The following is a 6,000-nucleotide window of genomic DNA, read 5'->3' as shown; positions in this document are numbered from 1 at the left end:
ATCATTATTAACATATAGTTCTTTATACACATTCATATGTCCATCATTGCTGGCATGGAAAATGGCAGAGAGTCCAGAATCTTATTGTCAAAATATAGTAAACAGTTTCATTGTAAGTCCATCTTTGTCTGGAAGAAGAAATGCATACCACACTGCATCCTCACATCTGGATGTGAGTCTCCATTGCAAGGCTATTGTACATCCCCTTAAATAGTCATGATACAAAATCAACAATAGAAAGAAAAATAGGAATGTACAATGCCATGAAGTTCAATCACACGTTACTATATATGACAGTCTCCATTACACAACTACTGTACATCCCCTTAAATGAAAAGTTATGATACAAAATCAACAATAGAAAGGCTAACGTGTAGCTGAAGAAGTGAAAATCAAGAACCTTCTTGAAGAAAATGATATCACTGCATGATCTATGAGCCATTACATGATTTAATCAGAAGAAAGTATTTTGAAGAGATGAAACCAATAGAAAACAACAAAACACATGCAATATATTTTCTGGTGATCTTTGTTAAGCGTGTCTCCTCCAGACTATAAACAGATGGGTTTTGTTTTTCAATCCAGTCTACTAAGCTATGACATTTAATTGAGTTTAAGCCATTCACATTCAGAGTTTAATATGCACGGATGATACTTTGGTCCTCTCATTTTAGAAATGGGTTGTTCATTGGTTTAATCTTCTGTTGTCATTTTATTGGGATGTTCTTCCCATTTGCCTTTGGTTTTGGTGGATGTTCTTCCCATTTGCCTTTGGGTTGGGCAGGTTTGAAAGAGGCAAATTCTTTTAACATTTCTTTTCTGTGGAACAATTTGATTTCCTTTTCAAAGACAAAAGAAAGCTTTGCTGGATATGTTATCCTAGCCTGACAATTTTTTTCTTTCAGAGTCTGGAATATTGTGACTCCATTCTCTTCTTGCCTGTAGAGTTTCCTGTGAGAGATCTCCTGTGAGTTTAATTGGCATTCCTTTATATGTCAGTTGATTTTTTTTTCATGTGCATATTTAAGGGATCTTTTCCTTCTGTTCAATTAAAAAGAGCTTGATGATCATGTGTCTTGGGGAAAATCACTTTTGATCAAGCCTACTGGGAGTTCTGTGCCCCTCCTGGATCTTGTTTCCCAATTCTTTCTCCAGATTAGGGAAACTTTCCTTGATTATTTCATTAAATACATTTGCAAACTCAGCTTCTCTTTCTGCACCTTCTGGGACTCCCATAACTCATATATTTGGCCTCTTAATAGTGTCTTTCAGTTCTTTAATACTTTTTTGGCCTGATCCAGCTCTGCTTCCAGCTTTTTGTTTGCTTCCCCCTCGAGACAGGAAATATCTTCCAATTCTGAGATTTTTTCTTCTGCTTGCTTCATTCTATTTTGGAGACTCTCCATTGTATTTTTAATTTGCTCTACTGTGTTCTTAATTTCTGATATTCCAGCCTTGATTTGCTTTACTGCTTCCTTAAATTCTTTGAACTCTTGCTTGAGCTTCTCATTTTTGATCAGAATCTTTAAAATGAGTCTTATGGATTCTGTGTCCCCCATTTTTTTAGATGTCTTCTTCATGAACTCTGAGGTTGGCACAGGGCTTTGCTCCTTTGCAGGGGAGTTTTCAGTAATATTCATTGTGCCTTTGTCTCTTCTTTTGCTCTTGGTCATTGTACTTCTGGTTAGCAGAGTCTTCTTCTCCTTGAGGCAGGTTTCTAAGCTGCTTCACACTCAGGTATACAGTTTAACTCTACTTATTGCAGTTGGTATACAACTTTTGCTTGCAGCCACTTGTGCCACAACCTCCACCATGTTCCAGGTCTGGGTTCTTATCTCAGATTTCCACCATGGTCTCCACAGCCCCAGCTCCTGGCTCACCACTCTCTACCTCCTGTGATACCATGCTGAGGCTGCACCATTGTCTCTGCAAGCTTTCTCCCACTTATAGTTGGAGTAGGTTCCAGGATGAGAGACACCAGTTGTCCTATATAATTAGGTTGTTGGTGGCGCTGATCTTATCAAAACCTCTTGGACATTAGGTCTGGGTACCCCACAGACCTATTTAGACCCATACGATGCCATAGTCAGTACTATTTTCCTGCGGGGCCAGTTCAATCCACTCACCTCAGTGAGTTCTCACGAACTCAGCACATGCACGGTTCACTGTTGTCCCCTGATGTTTTAAAGCTATTGCCACAGTGTACAAAATGGTGCCTGATGTACCAGCATTACAGTTCTTGATCTGCTGGCCATCTGATCCGAGGGCTACCCAGACCTGCCCCGGGGGGAACCTGTAGAATGCCACGCGGATGCAGTTCACTGAGTCAGAAATGAGCTCACTCCCAGCTCAGCAAATGCTTAGTCCTTTCCCTTGTTTTTGCCCTCTTATGCAAAATGGGGCCCAATTCAGCTCTAGGGGGCTTATTGGGCCCTGAAATCCACCCTGTTCTCACACTGCCCATCTGAGATCTGCTCCTCAGTCTCTGCTCCTGGTCAAATCAAATGGACCAGCAGGATGGACAGTTCTATGTCTGGGTTCACCTCCCAATTTCCCAGTGAAAGTCCCTTCCTACCTGGTTGCTGGTGGAGTTCCAGCTGCTGGCAGAGTTCAGATTGCCATTAGCTGAATGCCGCTCGAGTATCATTCACTGCAACACTACACCTTTGTTCCCACTGCTTTCCTGTGTCTGTCAGTCTCCAGATACTCCTCTGCTCTTGCTATTGTTGTTCTGTCCTTTCCTATTTCCTGAAATATGTCCTCTCTGCTTCATCCTGATTAAATGTTTTCCTGTCCATTTAAACATGTTCTTACCCTATTCCACCACCTTGATTCTGTTGAAAGTGAAAACTTTCTACTGTCTAAAGCAAACGTTTTATACTTACTTAAAATTAAAAATATTACTGCCAAGCACTTAGTTATTTTTCTCAACCACTGTTCAAATTACAACATACCATAAAAAAATATTGTCACTGAAATTTATGCTACTCAAAAATAATTAGGGGTATTAAGTATTTGTTTTTGTAGATGAGCTGCATAGGACTCCATATAAGGACTTTCATTAGAACATTTATTGCTAATATTAAAAATGTTGACAGCAGACTTTTTCAATTAGAGTAATTGTATCTGCACTTATACGGGAAAAATTGATATAATACATATTTACTCTCTACAACTTTCTAGTAACTGCTCCAACTGAAACTTCCTAAGACTTCAATGTCACTTCCCAGCTCTTAAACCTTCAATGACACTTGACTTTGCCATTTCATTTGCTTTGGCCCATAGGACATCTATAAATATGACAGCAACATAGTTTGAAATGTATTTTTACTTTACCTCATTAAATACTTATATTATAGCAACAGCTGGAGAAAACCATCAGACTTAGAGGATTGAATGTCATGATACAGCAGGTTTTGCTGCTGCTTGGGATAGATCACATCTGATACCCAGTTGCTTTGTTTATGTCTACTGCCTATTCAACACTCTCAACACAGAATCCTCTTATAAGGATAAATGTTTTTTCAGGTATTTGGGTACTCTAGTTTGATTTATTCATACTAAGGATTTTATTAGTAGTAGTAAAATGGTTTATATATATTTAAACACTTGAAACTCGGACTGCTGTGGTATTCTAGTGGTTAAAGTCCTCATCTTACATGCGCTGGGATCCCATACTGCAGCTGGTTTGTGTACCATCCAGCCAGTTCCTGTCCCAGCCAGGTTCCTGCTTGTGGCCTCAGAAAGCAGTAGAGGATGGCGTAAAGCCTCAGGACCCTGTACGTGCATGAGAGAATCAGAAGAAACTCCTGTATCCTGCCTTTGGATGGGTATAGCTCCTACCGTTGAGGCCACTTGGGGAGTGAACGAATGGATGGAAGATCACCCTGTGTCTCTCCTCTTTATATCTGGCTTTCCAAAAAAATTAAATATTTAAATATTCGAAAACTGATTCATGCTAAAATCTGAAGCACTTTTGCCTGTCAGTAATGGATAACATACTAAATAAGAAAAACCGCATTATAAATTTATTGTATTCACACAATCCAAAGTATTGAAAAAGGATTTGCAGAGAAGAGACAAAGGTCTCCATCCCTGCTCATTCACTCTCCAAGTGACTGCAATGGCTGGAGCTGAACTGATCTGAAGCCAGTGGCCAAAAGCTTCTTTCTGGTCTCTAATGCAGGTGCACATTCCCAAGGCTTTGGGCTATTCTCTACTCCTTTCCGAGCCCACCAGCAGGGAGCTGCATGGGAAGTAGAACATCTGGGACATTAATTGGTACCCAAATGTGATTCAAGCATATACAAGGGTTTAGCCACTAGGCTACAGCAACAGGCAATTAGAACTCCACTGGCAGATCTGAGAACCAGCTTGCAGGAGGAGCTGGGGCTGTCCACAACCACCTGGAATGTATCACCAATCAACAGGAGCTAAACTGTGGGTAGGCCAGACTGACCCATGCTGAAGCACCCACTGGTTGATGCCAAGGTGAGGCAAGCCACGTCAGTCTAGGGGTGGAAAGACAGTAACTGTGAGGCTTGGGAGCGGTGGTCTGACAGGACCTGGGTCAACTGGCCTGGGTCCTTTGGCCAGTCTGTGTGTTGGATGCTGGGTCTGTGAGCCCCTAGGGGGCGGGGGTTTCAGCAGGACCAGCATTACATGGTCGGGGTCCTTGGGCTCACCTGTGTGGTGGGTGCCTGATCCAGTGGTGTTCAAGTAATCTGGTTGAGGTCCTTAAGCCTGCATGCACAGTGGGTGCTGGGTCCTTGAGCCTCAGGGACAGAAGGTTAGTGAGGTCCACGTAGTCTAGCCCAGTCCTCCCTCGAGCCCACATGCAGGGAAATGCTGGGTTCATGAGTCCTGGGGAGGGGAGGTCCGGTGAGATCTGCATCACCTTGGACCCACCTGCATGGTGAGTGCCAGGTCTGTGAGCTCCAGGGACAGGGGTCTGGTGATGTCAGGGTTGCATAGCCCAGGTCCTTGGGCCTTCTTACAAAATGTGTGCAGGGTGAGGTGGAGGCCAGGTCATGTGTTCTAGGTCCTTGAATCTGCTTGTACACTGGATGCTGGGTCTGGGCCTCAAGGGCAGGGGTCCAGTGGGGCTCAGATCACAGGGCTCAGCTCCTGGGCCCCATCTGCATGGTGGATGTTGCTCATGTGAGTCCCTGGGGCATGGGGTCCAGTGCATGCCAAGTCTCCTGGCCTGGATCCTTAAACCTCATATGTTCTTTTTTAGAAATAAGTAAGTTTTATGGGTCTGTTTCAGTAGCCTAGTGGCTAAAGTCTTCATCTTGCACATGCCAGGTCAGATATGGGTGCTAGTCCATGTCCTGGCACCCTGGTTCCCACCCAGCTCCCTGCTTGTGGCCTGGGATAGCAGTAAAGGATGGCTCAGGACCTTGGGACCCTACACCTATGTGGGAGACCCAGAAGAAGCTCTTGGATCCTGGCTTCAGATCGGTTCAACTCTGCCATTGCAACCAGTTGGAGAGTGCATCAGTGGATAGTAGATCTTCCTCTCTGTCTTTCCTCCTCTCTGTACATCTGAATCTCCAATAAAAACAAATTTAAAAATAAGTAAATCTTATTTTTGATATTTACATACGAGAGGGATGCATGCCCATGAGGACCACCAATTAGAGTGGGGAAGTTGAGGAATAGAAGAAAGTAGATGAGACGGATCTTTGGATGACACTGGGTGGCCTTGCCCCATTCCTGCTAGCTGTTAATGAATTGTCACAATAGCTGATTTTTAGTATACTCAAACACTTGAGGCTATAAATGAATTCACTATAAATGAAAACAGGACCCCATTTACTGTGCCAGTTTATCTGGCATGCTCTGTATTCTTTCTTCAGTTTCAGAAACCTATACTAACAAGTCTTGTCTGTCTCCTCCTGTATCTAGCCCTATGTGCCTCTGGCTATGCCTACTTTTATGTATCTCAGATCTTGCTTATGGCACTGTAAGTTATCTACAGTTTGAACACCTCACATG

This window comes from Ochotona curzoniae, unplaced genomic scaffold (genome assembly GCF_017591425.1).
Source record: "Ochotona curzoniae isolate NIBS_2020 unplaced genomic scaffold, NIBS_Ocur_1.0 contig_42, whole genome shotgun sequence".
NCBI classification, from domain to species: domain Eukaryota; kingdom Metazoa; phylum Chordata; class Mammalia; order Lagomorpha; family Ochotonidae; genus Ochotona; species Ochotona curzoniae.
Note: the sequence above shows the minus strand (reverse complement) of the source record.